Source organism: Hyperolius riggenbachi, chromosome 4 (assembly GCF_040937935.1).
Source record: "Hyperolius riggenbachi isolate aHypRig1 chromosome 4, aHypRig1.pri, whole genome shotgun sequence".
NCBI lineage: Eukaryota > Metazoa > Chordata > Amphibia > Anura > Hyperoliidae > Hyperolius > Hyperolius riggenbachi.
The window spans coordinates 399968616-399991578 of NC_090649.1; the positions used below are offsets into that span (position 1 = coordinate 399968616).

General features: G+C 45.4%; 1 protein-coding gene across 1 annotated transcript in view; it reads left to right on the plus strand.

Annotated features, from left to right (window-relative positions):
* Nucleotides 1–6415: 6415 nt before the first annotated feature.
* SLC8A1 (solute carrier family 8 member A1) overlaps nucleotides 6416–22963 on the plus strand; it is a 776612-nt gene continuing 760064 nt past the window's right edge. The window contains exons 1-2 of the mRNA XM_068232265.1: nucleotides 6416–7221; nucleotides 8538–8607. The gene's annotated coding sequence lies outside the window, so the exon portion shown is untranslated. The remainder of the gene's footprint in view (nucleotides 7222–8537; nucleotides 8608–22963) is intronic.

Sequence of the window (22963 nt, forward strand, 5' to 3'; positions counted from 1 at the left end):
GGCGGGGTTTTGCAGGGGATCGCACGCGCCGATGCACGCGCCTCCACGCTGAGTGATGGAGCGGATCTTATCTTATTTTTGTGATTCTCTTTTAAGTGGGTCAGTTCCCTTTCCCTGTTGTAAAGTAGGGATGGACTTTTGTGATTTCTTGTTCACAAACACTGTCGCAAATTTTTCCTCAAATATTTACAAATCCATTGAGCCCCATTGACTTTAATTGCAGGTGAACTTCTAAAACCTCCAGGGCATCTCTGCAGCCACAATTTCTTTACAAAATGTGTGCAAAGTGTCCAAAAACCTGGAAAGTGGCATAGCAGAGTGGGATCAATGGAAAAATAGTCACCACAAATTACGTATTTTACATAAATGCTTAGAGTTGAGCTGAAATTTTCGTAATTTCGCATTACTATAATTACGCATGCGAAATTTGCGATTACGATGCGAAATTAGCGTAGCGAAATTGCCATTAAAATCGTAATTGAAAATACCGTAAGCGTAATTTTCAACGCGAAATTTCGCGTTTTGTTCATGCCGTAATTTCGCATTAAACGCTACCGTAATTTCGCGTTAAACCGTAACGCTCCGTATAATATAAAAAAGCCGCCGACTTTAAGGGTTAATAGCAAAGCCCCCTTAAATGCTAAGAGCCTCAAATTTGGAGAATATATTAAGGAGATCAGGAGGAATAAGAGGAAAATTTTTTTTTTCAAAAAGACCTTATAGTTTTTGAGAAAATCGATGTTAAAGTTTCAAAGTAAAAATGTATACATTTAAAAACCCGCCGACTTTAACGGTTAATAGCAAAGCCTGCTTAAAGTTTAGGAACACCAAATTCCTAGGGTATATTAAGGGGATCAGTGGGAATAAGAGGAAAATTTTTTTTTTCAAAAAGACCTTATCGTTTTTGAGAAAATCGATTTTTAAGTTTCAAGGGCAAAAATGTCTTTTAAATGCGGAAAATGTCAGTTTTTTTTGCACAGGTAACAATAGTGTATTATTTTCATAGATTCCCCCAAGTGGGAAGAGTTTTACTTACTTCGTTCTGAGTGTGGGAAATATAAAAAAACAACGATGTGGGGTCCCCCCTCCCAGACCTCTTTAACCCCTTGTCCCCCATGCAGGCTGGGATAGCCAGAATGCGGAGCACCGGCCGCGTGGGGCTCCGCACCCTGACTATACCAGCCCGCATGGTCCATGGATTGGGGGGTCTCGGAAGGGGAGGGGCAGCCAAGCTTTCCCCTCCCCCTCCGAGCCCTTGTCCAATCCAAGGACAAGGGGCTCTTCTCCACCTCCGATGGGCGGTGGAGGTGGAGGCCGCGATTTCCTTGGTGGGGGGTTCATGGTGGAATCTGGGAGTCCCCTTTAAAAAGGGGTCCCCCAGATGCCCACCCCCCTCCCAGGAGAAATGAGTATAGAGGTACTTGTAGTACCCCTTACCCATTTCCTTTAAGAGTTAAAAGTAAATAAACACAAAAAACACATAGAAAAAGTATTTTAATTGAACAAAAAACATAACCACGAAAAAAGTCCTTTAATATTCTTAATTAACCATTAATACTTACCTGTCCCTTTAAATAAATGATCCCACGCAATATCCTCGGAAATGTTCTATCAGTTACAATGTAACAAAGTTATTACAATGTAACAACTTTGTTACATTGTAACTACGCCGCACCCGATGTCACTCACCGCCGCCGCCGCCGCCGCCGCGTCTGCGCTGCAGGACCCGACAGAGCTCTGAGCTATAGCTCAGAGCTCTCGAAAGCATCTTTGTATTTGGGCTCCAAGGAGCCCCATTGGTCCTTAGCAGACCAATGGGGTTCCTTCTGATTTGAAGGAACCCCATTGGTCTGCTAAGGACCAATGGGGCTCCTTGGAGCCCAAATACAAAGATGCTTCTCAGAGCTCTGAGCTATATAGCTCAGAGCTCTGTCGGGTCCGTGCAGGACGCTAAGTCCCCGCCGGCTCCGCTGCCCTCCCCGCCTCTCCCACATGTCACCCACATGTCACCCACATGTGGGTGACATGTGGGTGACAGATGTGGGCGGGGTGGACAGCGGGAGCTGCGGGGACTTAGCGTCCTGCACGGACGCGTATGCGGCGGCTGAGCGGCGAGTGGCGTCGGGTGCGGCGTAGTTACAATGTAACAAAGTTGTTACATTGTAATAACTTTGTTACATTGTAACTGATAGAACATTTCCGAGGATATTGCGAGGGATCATTTATTTAAAGGGACAGGTAAGTATTAATGGTTAATTAAGAATATTAAAGGACTTTTTTCGTGGTTATGTTTTTTGTTCAATTAAAATACTTTTTCTAAGTGTCTGTGTGTTTATTTACTTTAACTCTTAAAGGAAATGGGTATGGGGTACAAGTACCTCTATACTCATTTCTCCTGGGAGGGGGGGTGGGCATCTGGGGGACCCCTTTTTAAAGGGGACTCCCAGATTCCACCATGAACCTCCCCCCCAGGAAATCGCGGCCTCCACCTCCACCGCCCATCGGAGGTGGAGAAGAGCCCCTTGTCATTGGATTGGACAAGGGCTCGGAGTGGGAGGGGAAAGCTTGGCTGCCCCTCCCCTTCCGAGACCCCCCAATCCATGGACCATGCGGGCTGGTATAGTCAGGGTGCGGAGCCCCACGCGGCCGGTGCTCCGCATTCTGGCTATCCCAGCCTGCATGGGGGACAAGGGGTTAAAGAGGTCTGGGAGGGGGGACCCCACGTCGTTTTTTTTTTATATTTCCCACACTCAGAACGAAGTAAGTAAAACTCTTCCCACTTGGGGGAATCTATGAAAATAATATTTTTAAATGCGGAACATTTTCCGCATTTAAAAGACATTTTCGCCCTTGAAACTTAAAAATTACGGTAGCGTTTAATGCGAAATTACGGCATGATATGACTGTAATGCGAAAATTACGCGAAAATTACGCTTACGCGAAATTTCACGAAATCCTTCTTCATTACGATTATGTACTTACGGCCATAATCGTAATTACACTAATTACGCGAAATTTCGCAAAATCGTAATTAGGTCATTACGCTCATCTCTATAAATGCTTTTAAAAAAATGCAGTTAAATGACAGATAACCTTTCATCCCCTCAGTAGTGTTCATTTACACATATCAAAAGAAAGAGCAGTGAATTTCATGCCAGGGTTTCCGGCTGGTCAGTACTCAGTGCATAATGACCACCTGGAAACCCAGTGGAACTTGGAACACTTTGGCCAGGGATCGCTGTACATCCGTAATATTGCTGCATAAGGATCCCTGGCAACTAAACTTATTTTTAGACGATAAAAAGTTAAATAAAAAAAATGATGTGAGGTCCCTCCTTGCAAGCTTCACCCATGTAGGCTGGGATAGCCAGCATACGGAGTCCGGACTGGATGTGGCTCCATTCCCTGAGCTATACCAGTCTTCATGGTCCATGGTATGGGGGGAGTGGCTCTAGAAGAGAGGGGTGGCCAAGCTTTCCACTCTCCCCCAGAGCCCTTGTCCAATCCAGGAACACAGGGCTTATCCCCACCTACAGACCCAAGGACTGGAAGGGGTGTATGGCGAATAAACTCTGGTGGAATCTGTGAGTCTCCTTTAAGAACCCCCAGCTACCCACTCCCTCCCCAGGTGAAACTAGTATAGAGGTAGTGATGTACCCCTTACCCATTTTCACAAAGAGATAAAAAAGAAATAAAGACACAACTATGAAAAAGGAACTCTTTCCCTGCCAAGCATGTACTAGGTACATTGTGGCTGGAAAAGGCTCCAACTGCCAACAAGGTACCTAGGACGTTGTTTGACAATTTGTCCCTGGAGAAGCAGTGGGGAGGGGAGCCGACATCATTCTTCCCTCCCTCCACATGGTCACCCCACGCCCCCATGAACAGTTGGAGCAGCAGTCGGTGTATAATTACCATATATACTCGCAAGCAAGACACATTTTTCACCCCCCAAAAGTGGCCCAAAAGTTGGGGGGTTGGCTTGCTTGCGAGTTAAGTTGCAGTATGGCTAGGTGGGTAGGTAGTGACCCTCCCAGCTCCCCCCGCGGCCGCCGCTGCTATTACCTTAGGCAGCGCCGCTTCCTCTATCCCCGTCCTGCTCCGGTAACTAATTCACAGCAGCGCGGCGGCTGCTATGTGATGACAGAGGAAACCATAGAGAGCAGTCCCCATAGTAACGGCGATACATATCGCCGCTACAGGAAGCCGCTCTCTATGGTTTCCTCTGTCATCACACAGCAGCCGCCGCGCTGCTGTGAATTAGTTACCGGAGCAGGACGGGGATAGAGGAAGCGGCGCCTCCAAAGGTAATAGCAGCGGCGGTCGCGGGGGGAGCGGGGAGGGGCACTAACTACCTACCCACCCACCTAGCCATACTGGGCACTATACTAGCCATACTGGGCACTATGCTAGCCATACTGGGCACTATGCTAGCTATACTGGGGCACTATGCTAGCTATACTGGGGCACTATACTAGCTATACTGGGGCACTATACTAGCTATACTGGGCACTATACTAGCCATACTGGGCACTATACTAGCCATACTGGGCACTATGCTAGCCATACTGGGCACTATACTAGCCATACTGGGCACTATACTAGCTATATTGGGACACTATACTAGCTATACTGGGCACTTTACTAGCTATACTGGGGGACTACCTACCTATACTGGGCTCTTTACTAGCTATACTGGGCACTATACTAGCTATACTGGGTCGCTACCTACCCATACTGGGCACTATACTATCTATACTGGGACACTATACTAGCTATACTGGGCACTATACTAGCTATACTGGGACACTATACTACCTATACTGGGCACTTTACTAGCTATACTGGGCACTATACTAGCTATACTGGGTTGCTACCTACCCATACTGGGCACTATACTAGCTATACTGGGACACTATACTAGCTATACTGGGCACTTTACTAGCTACTCTGGGGGACTACCTAACCATACTGGGCACTATACTAGCTATACTGGGCACTATACTAGCTATACTGGGACACACTGGGGGGATCACGCGGCCAGCATTTCATACCCTCGGCTTATATGGGGGTCAATCATTTTTTCCTGTTTTTTCAGGTAAAAGTTGGGGGGTCGGCTTACATGCGGGTCGGCTTGCTTCCGAGTATATACGGTACTCACCCAATCACTCACTCCATGCCATGTGTCCCCTGCTGGCAGCCGTCTCCTCTCTGTTTCCTCTATGATGCATGATTACATGCGCAACATGCAGAGATCAGGCGGCCAGAGAGGTGCCTGCTGCCAGAGGGGACACCACATAGAGCAAGCATAGAGCAAGAATTACACACTGCACCACTGCACCTCAACTCTGCAGGGGGCCGCAGGAGGGGGGCCCATGTGGAGGGAGGGAGGATTATGTTGGCCTCCCTCCCAGCAGTGACACCTATACCTGTTACCTATACAGGGGGAAATTATACTTACTACCTATACTGGGGCAACTATACCTGTTACCTGTACTGTGGGCACCTATACCTACTACCTATACTGGGGCACCTATACCTGCAACTTATACCTGCTACCTATACTGGGGCACTTATACCTGCTACCTATACTAGGGCAGCTATTACTGGCTACCTATACTTGCTGCACTAATATCTGGCTACCTGTACTGATAGTACCTATACCTGGCTACCTACTGTATACTGGCTGCACTTATACCTGGCTACCTATATTCGGGCACCTATACCGGGCTACCTATACTGGCTGCACCTATACCTGGCTACCTGTACTGGGGGCATCTATTTCTGGCTACCTATACTGGCTGCACCTATATCTTGCTACCTGTGCTTGTGGCACCTATTCCACACTATCTATAATGGCTGCACCTATCTGGCTACCTGCACTGGTGGATCTATTCCAGGATGGACAGGAAAAGTGGGATACCATGCATATCTAGTATTGTTGAATTCAGTAGAAAGAGTAGGGGTGTAGAGAAACAGATAGAGGGGGGTGGATAGAGACGGATAGAGGAGGGGTGGAAAATGACACAAATAGGAGAGGCAGAGAGGGACAGAGAGAGGAGGGGTGGAGAGAGACAGAGAGAGGAGGGGTGAAGAGGGACAGAGAGCAGAGGGGTAGAGAGGGACAGAGAGAGGAGGAGTGGAGAGAGACAGAGAAAAGAAGGGTGTAAACCTATGTGTGTGTCATTGCAACAGACCCACGCACCAAGGGTTAAATATGCATTCATTTCGTTTTTGTGGGAAGTGCTGCTGTAAAGAGAGCCTGCAGTTGCAACCAGGGGGAGCCCATTATCAGAAAAGAGGAGAGAGAAGCTGGGCATGTGCAAGGGGAAATGGCAGTTGGGTTTTAGCAGTTGAAGGCTAGTTAGGGGGAGGAGCCTGAGATTCCATGGAGACTGAATTGATGATGCAGCAAGAAATGAGTGTGTGATGTTGAGGCAGGGAACACACTTGACTGTTTTCGTACGCGTTTTCTGCACAGAAAAACTGAGAACTCATGTTAATCAATGGGCTAGTACACACTTACTGTGTTGTTCGCACGCAGAAAAAAAACTGACATTCTGCATCCTGAATCTGCACATTTTGGCAGTTTTCTCTATCAATTACATCAGCTGCTGTGAAAAAACGCGCGCGTTTTCCTGCATGGAAACACACTTGGTGTGCAGAAAAAGTATGCAGGAAAACGCGCGCGGAAAACTGAAAGTCAAGTGTGTTCCCTGCCTGAGGATATAGAGCAGAGAGACAAAAACAGAGACCAGCCATTGGTGAGACAGATGGAGCAAGTCAGAGCCACAGATAAGAGAGCTATACTGAAAACTAAAGTAAGGAAGAGAAAGAGAGCTGCAGACATGAGGGACCACTCACAGCTACAGGCCAGTAAAGAGCGGCGATACTTGAGAGATAAACCAGAAGAGAAACAGTAAGCAATAAGAAAGAAAGACCAGGATATTACAATTTACCTGTAACAGAGAGAGATAACAGAAAACAGCAGAGACATAACAGTGACACAGGGACAACAGGACAGCAATGCATACAAGAGTGAGACAGAGCAACAAGTGACAGGATTACAGAAAGAGTGAAGACTGCAGTGCAGTATCTGGAGAGATTGTATGACAACAGCTGGCAGACAAAATACAGAGGAGACAGCGGTGCTTCTTATATGTTAAGTGATCATTCACAATCAGCAATTCAACATATTTGTTTCATCCTGGATGTTGCTAGGTAACCATCAGATATTTGTCTACTATTCCTTCTGTCTTATGAAAGAATTCAGGTCCACTTTAAAAAGACAGTGATGAAGAAGTGGCAGACAGCGGAGTTCTGTGTGAGGAAATTTCTGGCAAGTTAATGCTAATAAACTGTATCACATATGTATGTTTCCTGAACTAGCCTTGATCCTAGCAGGTGGATGTATACAACAGGCCTACCTATACTCATCTGCTAAGAAGTTTATGAATGTGTTGTGTCACTGAACTTTTTTATCCATATGATACATAATACAAATATTTCTTAAAAAGAACTTGATTGGTGTCTGGAGGATTTCTTTACAGTTAAAGCATTACAGAGGTGTTACAAGGGCACAGAGAGACAGAAAGAGGTGGGGTGGAGAGGGACAGAGAGAGGAGGGGTGGAGAGGGACAGAGCGAGGAGAGGTGGATAGAGAAAGAGAGAGTAAGGGCAGAGAGAAACAGAAAGAGGAGGGGCAAAGAGGGAAAGAGAGAGGAGGGGTGGAGAGGGACAGAGAGAGGAGGTATGAAGAGGGACAGATAGAGGAAGGGTGGAGAGGGACAGAGAGAGGAGGGGTGGAGAGAGACAGAGAGAGGAGGTGTGGAGAGGGACAGAGAGCAGTGGGGTAGAGAGGGAAAGAAGGAGGAGGGGTGGAGAGGGACAGAGAGAAGAGGAGTGGAGAGAGACAGAGAGAGGAAGGACACAGACAGACAGAAAGAGGAGGGGTGGAGAGGGAAAGATAGAGGAAGGGTGGAGAGAGACAGAAAGAGGAGGGCTGGAGAGGGACAGAGCGAGGAGGGGTGGATAGAGAAAGAGAGAGGAAGGACAGAGAGAGACAGAAAGAGGAGGGGCGAAGAGGGACTTAGAGAGGAGGTGTGAAGAGGGACAGAGCGAGGAGGTGTGGAGAGAGACAGAGAGAGGAATGGTGGAGAGAGACAGAGAAAGGAGGAGTGGAGAGTGACAGAGAGAGGAGGGGTAGAGAGAGACAGAGGGTGTTCGAGGGGAGGGGAAAAAATGTACACAAGACCTGTGCTTTTCAGTGTTAAATTAACATGTATGAATTTGTAGATCTTCAATTAAAATTGAGGAATAAAGTCATTCCTCTTCTGCAGCTCAGACAGCACTAGCCCTGTTCCAGGTGCTTATTTGGGCTAAGATGATTCATTCCATGCCAGTCCATGTTCCAGTTTATTTCAGTTTCATGAAGGCATTAAAGATTTCTCCTCTGTGCCTTAAAATAGAAGAGGGCTGCTTATTTCATTTTTTTTCTAATAATCCAACTTGAAACTTTCTTTTTTTTTTACCACCAGGTCACAGTTGGCTGTTTACTGAGATTGGATGCTGCGTAAATCAGACTCCATATTTCTCTGAACATCAAGGGTAAGTTATTCCTTCAGTTTTGTCCTCCTCTGGAAATAACGAGTTATAAGATCCACTGAAAATATCTTTGCTTTGCTTTCCCATTTGCCTTTCCTGCAGCCAAAATAAATAACGAAGATGAAAAAAAGAAAGCAAGGTGTTTAGATAAGGAGTTCTGGGTTTACATTTTCTGGAAAATTAGGCTCAGAAATCTCTCTACCGAAAGCCTGAAAGTACTCTTAAGTTAATTAAATTGGCAGGGTACAAGCTAATGACTAAAGGGTAATTAAAATTGAAGTTAGAATATATGAGATGCATCATTTCAGCGAATGATTATATATTACTTTGCAATATAAACCAATATTGACTAGATCAATAATATTAATGCCAAATCAAACTGAAAATGTAACTGAAGATCTCATGTAAAGGTGGAAAAGCTCTCCGTGGCCCATAGGCAATTACGTTTTTCATCCACTCTTTAAAATAATTTTTAGCACTCTGAAATTGAAAAAGAAGTTCCCCAAAGACTGTCAAGGATTAAAGCAAACTCTTCTTGCAATTGCTTTAGGGGTTGGTACACATACCCACATATGGTGGAAATGTAAGAAAGTACATCGATTACGGATAAGAGTTTGCACCTGGGCCTCGTCATTACTCAATGTTCCCATCCCCAACAATCCTGTACACACACTCTTAGGCCTTCCGTATCCGAATCTGTCTTCCACTCAAAATGCTCTGATTAATTTTATTTTCACAGCTACAAAATTAACAATAGCTGCTTCCTGGAACTCCACAACCCTGTCCTTTGACCAGGTTAAACAACGACTTTGTCACAACTCCAGATTAATGGACAACATGAAAAAATTTGATAAAATATGGACTCCACTTTCAAACTATATATTAGGGTCTGAGATGAATTCCCAACTCAGGCACTATTAACCTGGGCTAATGTGTTTAGTTCATAACTTCCTCATCTTGTGGAGGAATGGGCAAGCCCCCGCTCTCATGGTCTTCTCTTTTTCATTACCTCTTCTTTCTTCTTTCTCTTTCTCTCTACTCATTTTTTATCCATGAATCGTAAATCTAACAAGGTATATTACTACATAGGCCAGTATTGGCGTCATACCCTCGGGAAACCGCCCCTCCTTATTGATTGTTTTGTTACAGTTAAATCTTTTCTTGACTGAGATAACGATCCTGTCCCACTGGAAACAGGACCTCACAAGCCCCCAGATGCATTCATGGGATGACAGCCCTGCCCAACCATATTTGGTCCTGTGAATGGGCAGTTGCTATTCTCCCAAGCTGTGTTGTTAAGCTTTTCAATACGATGGCCCTTTACTACTGAATTACTCCATTATGGGGATGCCACTATATGATTATCAACTCCCTGGTTTATGATAATTATCTCTCGCGGGTGTCTAAGCCTTCAGGGTTCATATTGCTATGCTAATACCGACATAACATATACTGTATTTGCACTATTTTCCTGTTTGGATACGATTTTGTATTATAAGATTCATTATCTTGGTTATTGTTCTTGTTCTTGTTGATGATAAAACTAATAAAAACTATTGAAATATGAAATTGAAAAAAAAAACAAAAAGAAAGTAAAAAAGTACTATCAAAGTGATTTGGAATATTTTCTTGCTTGCTGGTGGCTGTGTCTCTGACACTGGGGTATAACAATAGCCCCTGCCAGGGGCCCAGGAGTGGGAGCTAGGCGGAGGGGGGGGCAGTTCTGCAGAGCAGCAGCAGAGCATTATACATTACCTTCTCCTGGCGGCAATACAGGTCCTTTTCATTTTCTGTTAAGATTATTAAGTGCTGTGCAGCGAGCCAATCACCCTGCATCCTCTGTCCCTGTCACATGACATGGGACTAAGGTGGCATGGTGATTGTCTGGCTGCATGGCACTTGCAAACTGAACAGGAAGTGAAGAGGGTCCTGTATTGCTGCTGGGAGCAGGTAATGTATAGCACTCTGCTGCCGCTCTGGGCCTGGCTGACAGATCTCTGCAGGGTTTCCATTTGTGAAAAGCTTGGAGTTTTGTTTTCAGATATGGGCCCATATGCAATTAACTTTTTCTCCTGACTCTTCTTACACGTGACATTTTCACAACTTGTCAATTAAACTACCTGTAGTGTCTGGGATTAGCAGCACAATGCACGGCAATAGATGTGTTGCGTTCGGCCATCTGTGTTTGCAAGTGTGAACGAGGCCTATATAGATGAGAAGAGTCTCACTCACTGCTCATGCTTCAGCCCAAGATGCTGGGAACCATTATTACTCCAAAGTGGTTCTACAACACATAATAAATATCGGCTTCCATTGAAAAGAGTTTATAATTGCCGGAGCTCTACTTGCACAGGGAGAGGTAGAGAAATGCCTCTGATGACCAGATCTCATTGCTAGTGCAATAAGTGGCTCTCGCTTTTCCTATTAACATCCTGGACAACATCCAGCAGTGGAGCCAATCTGTGTAAACCTAAGCAAAGAAAAAAGCATCTGCTGTCTTTAACAAGTCAGGATTATTCTCTAATTCCACAAAGTGCATTGAAAAAGATTCATCAAGGAAATTGGTTTATTGATACAATCAATTTAACCTTTGTGCTCCAGGTCAGCAGCACTTTCTGTATTGGTTGGATGTACGTTATATCATGCAGGTGTCATAGTTGTACAAAGATCTCATAGGAATTTACTCTCATTACAGTTCTGCAAAGTAACAACTAAAGATAAGCCGACATCAAACCTACAAACTTTAGATAAGATATATTGACAAGTTACTTGTTATAGTTAGTTTTTCATCTTGGATCCGTTTGAAGTTTCTTTTACAGTCATTATAGTGGCTAGATAGTGTACTGGTTAAGGGCTCTGCCTTTGACATGGGAGACCAAGATTTGAATCCTGGCTAGGGTCAGTAACTATTCAGTGAGAAGACCTCGGGTAAGACTCCCTAAAACTGCAGGGTGGCACCTTGAACGTGTTACTACTATATATATATATATATATATATATAGATAGATAGATACTGTATATATACTAAGATGGTAAGTATATGTATATACTTTGTGGCTGCAGCTCTTGAGCACTTTGAGAAAAGTGCTATACAAATGTTAGGATTATTATTATATAACTAGTAGACCGTCTATGTCGAAACCCTGCCTCCCTCTCCTCCCCTCACCTCTCCTCCCTTCCTCTTTCTTCCCTCTCATGTCCGTGTCCGCCGCACATTCACCGCACATGCACGCTCCCCCGCCGGCTGCCGCGCGCACGCCGCACACCCGCCTCTTCTGGCCCCGTTCTCCCGCAGCGCTCCTCATTCTCTGCATCCCTCCCTGCACATACGCAGTAGCGCAAAACACGGGACACACACACACACAAACAGGGAGTGCAGGGATGGGACGCAGAGACCGTTAGCTTTTATTATAGAGGATTATAATACAGAACTGCATCAGAACCGTACGGTTCTGAACCAGTTCTGTATAACAGATTATTTCTAACACCAATGCAAGTAAAGTGGGGGGAGAACATGACAGAGACTATACAGGTGCCCATTCTCCACATCTTTTCCAGATCAGGTAGGTTTACTGACCTAAGGAAGTGGGCGAAGACCCGTGAAATGCGTTATCAACAGCTTTACTTTTTTACTAATAAAATTCCTTTCCAATACTTTGGCTTTTGTCTGAAGAGCTAAGACACCTCTTTTTTTTAAAAAAAAATGTGTAGCCATTAGAGAACATACATTATTCATTTATACATAATGGACGCCTCCAAGAAACCCCCTTTTTGGTCTAGTCACTAGGCACCTTCTCAGGAGGAGATCGTTATTTTTTCCTAATTTGTCATTCCCTACAACGAGGAAAAATCTGAGAGAGCAGGCCAACAGATTCCAGAAGATCTGGATTATGAGCGGGGACGGTTGTTTCCCCGCATGCGAACACGGTGGTTGCAGGCTGCAACCTACCTTTGTATACCCACAATTCATGTTTATTTCTGATCTAACAATACTGCACCATTTGGCTCCTAGTTTACCCTTCACCTCATAGAATCTGGACACCTATACAACAGCTATAGGACAGAGCAATGACTATATGAGCAGCTACAAGATGTCCCCTGTGGTTCTTCCATTGACCAATCACTTAATTGTTTTGGGTTAACTATGCTGAAAAAAAAATATATATATATATACAGTATATATATTATATATGTCAAAAGAAAGAGAAATTGTTCCATCATGAAGTCGTATATTCAGATTATTGCTTTGTATCATTTATGAAGACCTTTTGATCCCTTGTGAGATTTGGCAACAATGACTGCCTGCCATGATCTCTTCCTGGCTAAAAATAAACGTTTGCCTTTTGCTCAGTGCAAGTTAAAAGCCTGACTGCATTAAACCATAAACAGTTCAAATGCATCATCAGGGCAATCAAATTGCCACATGGAGGAAAATATTGTTTTATCCCTAGCTGTAGGCCACAGATGTTGGTGATCCTCTGCAATGCAGTTACTCAGAGAGACATTTGTCATCCCAAAGAGTATACAGACTGTAATAAATGTCTTACAGTAACCCTGGCTTTGGGAGAAAAATGTTTGCTTTGAGCTGGGCAATAAAAATTGAAACACTATATCATGCCGCTCTGAAGGCATACTCAATATTTTCCTGTGGCCATGGTGGCCAGACGTAGTATATAAAACCTATTGGTTACTGAGGCTCATGCTGTATTGCATTTAGAGCACAATGCAGTAAATTATTTGTAGACAGGTTCAGTGTTACTTAACTAGAATACAGTTCTGCTATTCAATTGCCTTGGGTTTCTATCACAGTGCAGGTGTTGCTGAGTGTCTTATATACTCCACAATGACCACTTAACGTTGAATGAGAGGGCATTCAGTACATTTCTATGGTCCCACAATATGCAATGTGATATAGCAGCCCGTTGAAGGGCAGTACAAGACCTATTTTCTTTTCACATTACGCAGGGTGTATGCTAGGAAAGTATATTCTGTTGTACTGGTCCAAGCCCTATCCCATAGAGCCATATCAATCCCTGCCATGCACTAATGAGGACCAAAAGTCTGAAAACAGGCTGTCTGCATGTTGGGTTGATGTGGCTCTGTAAAATGTATAAGCAGGCCTGGGCCGAGGCAGAGGCGAGAGAAGCTCCAGCCTCAGGGCGCAGTGTAGGAGGGGGTGCACGACTCACTCAGCTATCATTCCCCAATTGTGTTTGAAGCACAGAGAAATAAGAAAAGCGGATACAGAGCAGTGACTGCAAGCCAAATAACTAGAGATTAAGGTGTTGGGGGCTTAGGGGCACCACTTAGTCTAATAGCAATCAGTGTGTGACAGCTGGAGTGAGAGGAATGGAGGGGGTGCAAAACTCACTCAGCTTTCATTCCCCTATTGTGTTTGAAGCAGAAAGGAATAGGAAAAGGGGATACATGTGTTAAGCTTGGAGGTGTATTCTCCACAGTCAGCATGCAACACATAAGCTGACGTGAAGGAGGTACACACACTAGCACAAGGAATCAGGATATCCCCAGTTTAGTGGAGGAGAGGACTGACTCCAATAGGAGATTGTGGTGCACAGAGCCGGTGCAGATCCGAACAGCCACAAACAACACTTTCGTAATAAAGTCTCAGCGCAAAGTAGCGCTGAGCGCATAAACCAGGACTGAGGAGATCAGGACAGGTAGACAGAATGAACGCTTGCTTAACTAGCCACTACTTAGTGACAGCAAGTGTCCACAATAAAACAGACTGGAATGAGGCAGCCAATGCGTTTGCAGCAATGGCGTGCCTCACAAAGACAGGACAGGATAGTCAGGAAATAGCAGGATCAAGATAGATGAACGTAACACAGATAAATATACAATAAGTATGATTTCCTAGCGTATTACAATTACAGCTATCAATGAAACTATTTGTAACGTCTGACTAACATATGTATATATCGGCAATGAACCGATATATGACATAAGCAGGAACTCTGACTAAGACTGGAGTAATACAGGGAACAGGACTCAGAAGGATTCGCTATCTCTTCGCAGAGATGAACGCAATCCACAAACAGGACCAGGAACAGGATACTAGCTCAGCACGGGTGCTCACGATACGCGCAAACTACCAAAGCGTGCTGGAAGGCTGACTGACTGAATACAGGAAATAAACAGTTCGTGTACGTATATATCAGCGACACTGATGTATCAACGTAACACGAATACAAAGAAAATAACAAAATGCGCAAGTATGCGTATATATTGGCGATGAACCAATATATGACACAAGACAAGCAGAGTAACAACTTCTAGAACAAGAGCAGAACTAGGAGGACTCGCTGACCCCTTCGCAGGAGTCAGCGCAGTCCACACGGACTAGGAACGAGGTGGGGCACGGGCAGCGTAACAGACAGAATCTGAGACTATGGTAGCCCATGAGGCATTGCAGGAAGCAGTTCTTTATACTGAGGTCATCCAATGGGAGCAGACCTGCAGATTCCCACACAAGTGAATGGTAATTAATCACAGGCTGATAGCAGGAAAAGGCAGACAATGATATGCAGCCTGCAGGAAAGGGATTGCCCCTCCATTGCAGCAGACAATGTTTGTTTACACAAAAGCATATTAAACTGTCATTAACTTCAGAGCGACTGCAGATGGAATCAGCAACTAGTTTAAGTGCAAACCAAACTATGCAAGCAAATGCATGTAATGACATTAGAACTGCTTGGTTTGCAATACCACTGCAGTCAGCAGTAAACGCTGCAGAAGCGATCATAACAACATGGCAGTGACTGCAAACCAGATAACTAGAGATTAGGGGGTTGGAGACCCTGGGGCACCTCTTAAGGCCCATACACATGCCGAATTTCCGCGAACGACGGGTCATTTGAACGTCCCGTCATTCCGTCGTTCGCCCGCTAAATCGGGCGTGTGTACAGGCTGTCGTTCGCTTGATAAGGGTGAGTTTGAGCAATCCGCAACTCGCCCTTATCAAGCGAACGACAGCCTGTACACACGCCCAATTTAGCGGGCGAACGACGGAACGACGGGAAGTTCAAACGACCCGTAGTTCGTGGAAATCCCTGGGCCTTTAGTCTCATAGCAATCAGTGTGTGACGGCTGGGGTGGGAGGGATGGAGGGGCGCACTTTGGTGTCTTAGCCTTGGGTGCTGGAGGATCTTGTTCTGGCTCTGTGTATAAGCTATAAGTTTGCTATCCAGGATGTAGGCCTGGCTTCTGGGGCATAAAGAGATAATTTGCATATTCAGTAGTGATGCATTGTGGGAGACCACAGTAGCTCAAAATTGATTTATCACAAATACCTTCTGTTTTATTACGGCCAAATCACGCTGAGACTTTGTTCACATCTAAAATAGACATCGCAGATTTTTGATTTTGTGAGTGATTTTTTTTCCCCCTTCTGGCACTTACCTGCGTGCTATGATTTTGTGTACAGCGCTTTGCAAAGCGATTTTGCAGATAGATTCTATTTTTTCACTTCCTGTCTCTACCATATACAGACAGATATTGCAATCAGATAGACAATCGAGAGATGAAGTTGGGAGCGTACCTAAAAAACAAAATGGATGAAGTCAGCTGAGGAGGAATGAGCATGATGGTAGATGTTTATTTCTGGTTCTTGTCGTTGTATATTTTCTTTACACTTAAGCTGGCCACTAACAGTCCAATTTCTAGCGAAAAATCGTTCGAGCGATCAGAAATTCTGATCGGACGAAAAATCGTTCACTACACCATTAACTAACCAATCATTGCTTCCTGTCTATCACAACCACCAAGAAAATCCAAATTTTCGTTCGACGAAAATTCATTCGGGCAACATTTTTTTCACTCGTTCATAATCGATTGGGTACTTATCCGTTAGCTGGGCGCATCCGGCAGGTGGCGCTAATTACTATTCCCCCTCCAGGCCGACATGGATAGTAGGGAAAGATGTAACTCTGGTGGAGTTTTGTCGCCACCTAGAGGATGCGCCCGGCTAACGGATAAGTACCATCGATTGTGTACACCAATGGAGATTATTTACAACCAACCCGATCAGAATAGATTTTTCGCTAGAAATTGGACCGTTAGTGGCCAGCTTTAGAGTTACAGATGCACTTTGAGTTCAGATGCTTAAACGTGACCAGTGGTCAAAATTGACCTCCTATCCTAGCTATATGCAAACAGGCTGCCAGCATCTTAATTAACAGACTGAATGCAGGTGAGATGGTGGAGTGTTTGAATGTGAGTCTCAGCCTTGTAGGCTGGATTTAAAGAATGTTGACATTTAATCTTCACTACCATGAAAAGTACCTCCCAATCTGATCTCCTGGGACTTTGTCTCTCTAATCCATTATTGGTGTGGCATGAAAATGGCAGTCTCCTTACCAATAGATTGGTAGTTGTGCTAGCCAATAACAGCTTAGCTGTATTTTTGGCCAGCCTGGCACTGAGTGTACCTGACTACTAACCTTGCAGACTCCTGTCTCCTGGAACAGTAATTGGTGGCACGGCTTCAGCAAATATTCACAAAGCAAGAATGTGATGATGTAGCTCTGAGTTTATAAAGCTTGTTCAGTGTTGCCTGGTGTTTCCATAGATACATGACACTAACCGGATGCTCATGTAAGAAATCTATTCCAGAATATCATATTGTTATCAGATAGTAGTTACTCTTCAGATGCAGCAGACATTTGTCTTTGAACATTGCTCTTTGTAGTCAGAGAACCACTCCAGCTAGATAGATTTCCCTGTCTTATTCCTTAGGAGGCTACTGTGTTGTGTTGTGTTGTCCTTTATTAGAGCATGTACAAAATATGGGAATGTTTGGCAGGAATAACAGTTAATGACAGTGAGAAGAAAACTATCATTCTATTATCTCTTTGTATGTTAGCAGTTTACTTGTCATACTTACGAATCCTTGTCGCCTGGTAGGCACAGCCAGGGGTCCAGTACGAGGCACGAGCACGGAGGGGGCCGCCATGTTTGTTTACTTTGTTGCGTCACGCCAACCAGCGTGACGCGTATCAGACCACGTGCATGCGCGTCCGCTTCTGACCAAGTCTATGCGGACGGTAGTACGCATGCGCGACCTCCCGCTGACGGGGTTACGCATGCGCACCTTCACGCGGACGGTTCTACGCATGCGTGGCGTGCGTCAATTGGCGCCAAGCGGCCTATTTAAACCTGCCCTGACAGTACATCAGTGCTGTCTGTTCGCACAGCTTGTCAGCAGTCGTTCCTGTGACTCTGCCAGCAAACTTCTTGATTGATTACCTGTTACCCGACCTCGGCTTGATCCTGACTACGCTCGTCTTCCGCCTGCCCCGATCTTCAGCCTGCTTACCGTTCATGAAAGTACTCTGCCTGCCTCGACCCCAGCTTGTCTTCTCATCACGCTTGAACTCTGCCAGCCCTGACCTTGGAACTGTTTTTGACCTCGCCTTGCCTGTGGACTCTGTACCTTGTTAACTCCACATTGCAGTGTCACTGTTCTCTGAGCCACTGTAGGGGCTTCTTGGAGCACAACCTGGTGGGCACTAGGCAGCGAAGTCCCACATCCCCCTCCTGGGGGTGTGATCCTGCATTCCCCTCAAGGGAGTGTGGGTGAAGACCCGTGGTCACTTAGACCTGTGCTCCGGGTGGTCTCGACATCAGTGGTAAAGTCAACAGCATCCCTGTGAAGCATAACAACAGCATCCTTGTGAAGCTTAACAGTAACAGACAGCCAACATGAACACTACTGGAGTTCCGTCTGATATTGACACTCTTTGCAAATTGGTCTCCGAGCTCAGCCTCTCTGTTCAGCAGGTGCAAGGCAACTATTTGCAATTACAAACACAGATCCAGAATCTTCCTACCATCAATCCTCCTGTTGTTCCAACTAATGTTACGGTCACAGCTCCTCCTCCAGAGCCTAAATTACCTCTTCCTGAAAGATTTTCCGGAGATCGGAGTAAATTCAGGACTTTCAAGGGAGCTTGCCAGTTGATGTTCTCTCTCCAACCCAGAACATATGCTACTGAAGTGGCCAGAGTTGGAACAATCATATCCCTGCTTCAAGGTGAACCTCAAGCATGGGCCTTGCAGCTCCGTGATCAAGATGACCCTGCTTTGACCACTGTGGCTACTTTGTTTGATGCTCTTGCAGAACTATACGACGATCCAGGCCGAGTAGCTTCCGCAGAGACAGCTCTCCAGAATCTTCGTCAGGGTCGCAGGCCTGTGGAAGAGTACATTTCTGATTTTCGCCGCTGGAGCGGTGACACCCAGTGGAATGATGCGGCATTGAAATTCCAATTTCGTCTGGGACTATCTGATCTGCTTAAAGATGAGCTGGCCCGAGTGGGTATTCCAGAGACCCTAAAAGAACTAATACAGCTTTCCACTCAAATAGACAGACGTCTAAGGGAAAGAAGACTTGAGAAGTCTGGTGCCACTCGTTCTGCCTGGAATCCACCGGCCTTTAGTCATCCTCCACTGCCCTCACCTCCATCTGACTCTGCGGGGGCCAGTAGCTCTGATATACCTGAACCTATGCAATTGGGAGCAACCAGATCTCCATTATCAATGGAGGAACGACAACGCCGCCGAGAGTCTCGTCTATGCATGTACTGTGGATCTGCTGGCCATTTCCGGAACAACTGTCCAATAAGACCTCCTGGTAAGCCTGACTATGAACTGTCATCAGTACCTCCGGTTGTAGGTACTTCCTCCACTCATGTTCCATTGTTTCTGTCATTACAGGGCCCAGACAGAACTATCCAAGTCAAGGCCATCATTGATTCTGGTGCCTGCTCATGTTTTCTGGACATTCAATTAGCACAACATCTTGATTTGCCTATCTGTCAAAAGAAGATTCCTCTTCCCATCCAATTAGCGGACGGGACACACCTTGCTTCTGGACCCATCACCTCGGAGACCTATCCTGTACTTATTATAACTCCCGAAGATCATCAGGAATTCCTGACCTTTGACTTGATTCCTTCACCTCTCTTCCCGGTCATCCTGGGAGTTCCTTGGCTCCGGTCTCACAATCCACTCATTGATTGGAGTTCAGGGTCTGTGACTTTTCAGTCTAAATATTGCCGTCAGTTCTGCTTGCCACGAGTGGGACAACTGGCCTGTCTCAATTCAGCCTTGGAACCTCTACTACCTAGTGCCTATCAGGACTTCAGGGATGTCTTCGATAAAAAATCAGCTGATACGTTGCCTCCCCATCGCATCTATGACTGCCCAATTGAGTTGCATCCTGGAGCAGAGATTCCTTTTGGCAGAGTCTTCCCTCTTTCTGAACCTGAATCAATCATCCTCAAACAATACATTGAAGAGAACTTAAGCAAAGGGTTCATCCGTCCTTCCACCTCTCCGGCAGGAGCAGGGATCTTCTTTGTAGGGAAAAAAGACGGTTCTTTACGACCCTGTGTGGACTACAGAGCATTAAATAAGATAACTATCAAAAACAGGTACCCATTACCCCTTGTACCAGATTTGTTCCAGAGACTTCGAACTGCTAAGATCTTCACGAAGCTTGACTTACGAGGAGCTTATAATCTGATCCGTATTCGTGAGGGAGAAGAGTGGAAGACTGCCTTTCGTTCTCGCTATGGACATTTCGAGTACCTCGTCATGCCATTCGGTCTTTGCAATGCTCCTGCTACGTTTCAGCATTTCGTCAACGACATTTTCAAGGACTTTATCGATATATTCATGGCAGTGTATTTGGATGATATCTTGATCTTTTCCGCTACATTATCTGAACACAGAGGCCATGTCAAGAAAGTGCTGTCTCGTCTCCGTGTCCATAATCTTTATGCAAAACTTGAGAAGTGTGCTTTTGAACAGGACAACATCCAGTTTCTGGGCTTACAAATTTCATCGGTAGGAATCAAGATGGACGAACAGAAGGTTTCAGCTATCTTAGACTGGCCAGTTCCCAAAGACAGAAAAGGAGTGCAACGTTTCATCAGATTTGCAAACTTCTACAGAAGATTTATTCACAATTTCTCGGCCATTGTGGCTCCTATCACACAACTTACCAGCACTCATCAACCTTTTAGGTGGACTTCCAAGGCCCAGGTAGCCTTTGAAAGACTTAAAAATCTGTTCACGTCAGCTCCAGTTCTTCAACATGCAGATCCTTCATGACCTTTTATACTAGAGGTAGACGCTTCAGAACTTGCTGTGGGCGCTATTTTGTCACAACGTTTCGGAACAAAGAACTTGCTTCACCCAATGGCCTTTTTCTCTCGTAAGTTGAATGCGGCTGAGAAAAACTATGACATCGCTGACCGAGAATTATTAGCCATCAAAGCCGCCTTTGAGGAATGGAGATATTTACTGGAAGGGGCACTGCATTCCATAACTGTGTTTACTGATCATAAGAATTTAGAGTACCTGAGGACTGCAAAACGACTACGCCCGAGACAGGCCCGCTGGTCTCTATTCTTCTCCCGCTTCGACTTTCACGTTACGTACCGACTTGGCAGTAAGAATGGGAAGCCTGATGCATTATCCCGGATGTTTGTAGAATCTTCCAAAGAATTGACTGGACCTGACACTATTCTCCCTCCCAAGAATTTCCTATTACTTCAAACCGGGCTCCTGGAACGGATTGAACAAGTATCTTCTTCATTACCTGCTGATGTTACCAAGGAATTGCAATTACGAGAGGGGGTGTTCTTCCTCGAGGATAGGATCTTTGTTCCCTCAGAACTCCGATTGAGTATCTTATAATTATGTCACGACAACAAGTTAGCGGGTCATTTCGGGGTAACAAAGACACAAGAACTGCTGCAACGAAATTTTTTTTGGCCTGAGTTAGTTACAGATTGTAAAGACTTTGTTTCGTCTTGCAACATTTGTGCCCGCTCTAAGAATCCTCGACACCGCCCGTGGGGGTTGTTGACACCGTTACCTGTCCCCTCTCGACCCTGGGATATGTTAGCCATGGACTTTATTACAGATCTGCCACCTTCGGAAGGACATACTACAATTTTTGTGGTAATCGATCGGTTTACCAAGATGGCACATTTTATTCCAATGAAGGGTATTCCATCTGCTGTCACTACCGCTGACGCCTTTCTCAAGCATATAGTGAAACTCCATGGTCTACCATCTGATATTGTCTCGGATAGAGGAGTTCAATTTACCTCGAGATTTTGGAAGGAACTCTGTTCTCAGCTCAACGTTACCCTCTCTCAGTCTTCAGGCTATCATCCACAATCCAATGGACAGACGGAACGTACCAATCAAACCTTAGAACAATACTTACGTTGCTTCACTTCAATATCCCAAGAAGATTGGTCCTCCCTGCTTGCTACAGCAGAGTTTGCCTACAATAACTCTATCCATACATCCACCAAACAAACACCTTTTTATGCTAATTATGCCTTTCATCCTGCAATACTGCCCACCTTACGTTCTGATCCTGCTGTACCGGAAGTCCAATCAAGATTAGCAAGCCTTTCTGAGAATTTTGGGAGATTACAGGAGATTCTGAGGCAATCACAGGCTAGAGCAAAGTTTCAAGCAGATAAGAAGAGATCAGCTGCTCCTAATTTTCAGGTTGGTGACTTAGTCTGGTTATCCACAGACAATCTCAAGCTAAAGTGTCCCTCTAAAAAACTAGGTCCAAGATACATTGGCCCGTTCCAGATCGAGAGGAGAATTAATGCGGTAGCCTTTAAATTGAAACTTCCGGGAGCAATGAAGATTCACCCAGTATTTCATGTGTCATGTTTTAAGCAAGTGATCCCTGACTCTTCCTTCAACCGAACTACTCCTCCACCGCTACCAATCATGATTGATGGGGCAGAAGAGTTTGAAGTAGAAAAGATTCTGGACTCCAGAATAACCAGGAGGAGACTTTTTTATTTAATCAAATGGAAGGGTTTTGGAGTGGAGGAGAATTCATGGGAACCAGCTACCAATATTCATGCTCCTAGGTTAGTCAGGGTGTTCCACCAAAGACATCCCGAGAAGCCAAGTCCTGGGGGCATCCAGAGGATGCCCTTGGGGGGGGGGGCAATGTCATACTTACGAATCCTTGTCGCCTGGTAGGCACAGCCAGGGGTCCAGTACGAGGCACGAGCACGGAGGGGGCCGCCATGTTTGTTTACTTTGTGGCGTCACGCCAACCAGCGTGACGCGTATCAGACCACGTGCATGCGCGTCCGCTTCTGACCAAGTCTATGCGGACGGTAGTACGCATGCGCGACCTCCCGCTGACGGGGTTACGCATGCGCACCTTCACGCGGACGGTTCTACGCATGCGTGGCGTGCGTCAATTGGCGCCAAGCGGCCTATTTAAACCTGCCCTGACAGTACATCAGTGCTGTCTGTTCGCACAGCTTGTCAGCAGTCGTTCCTG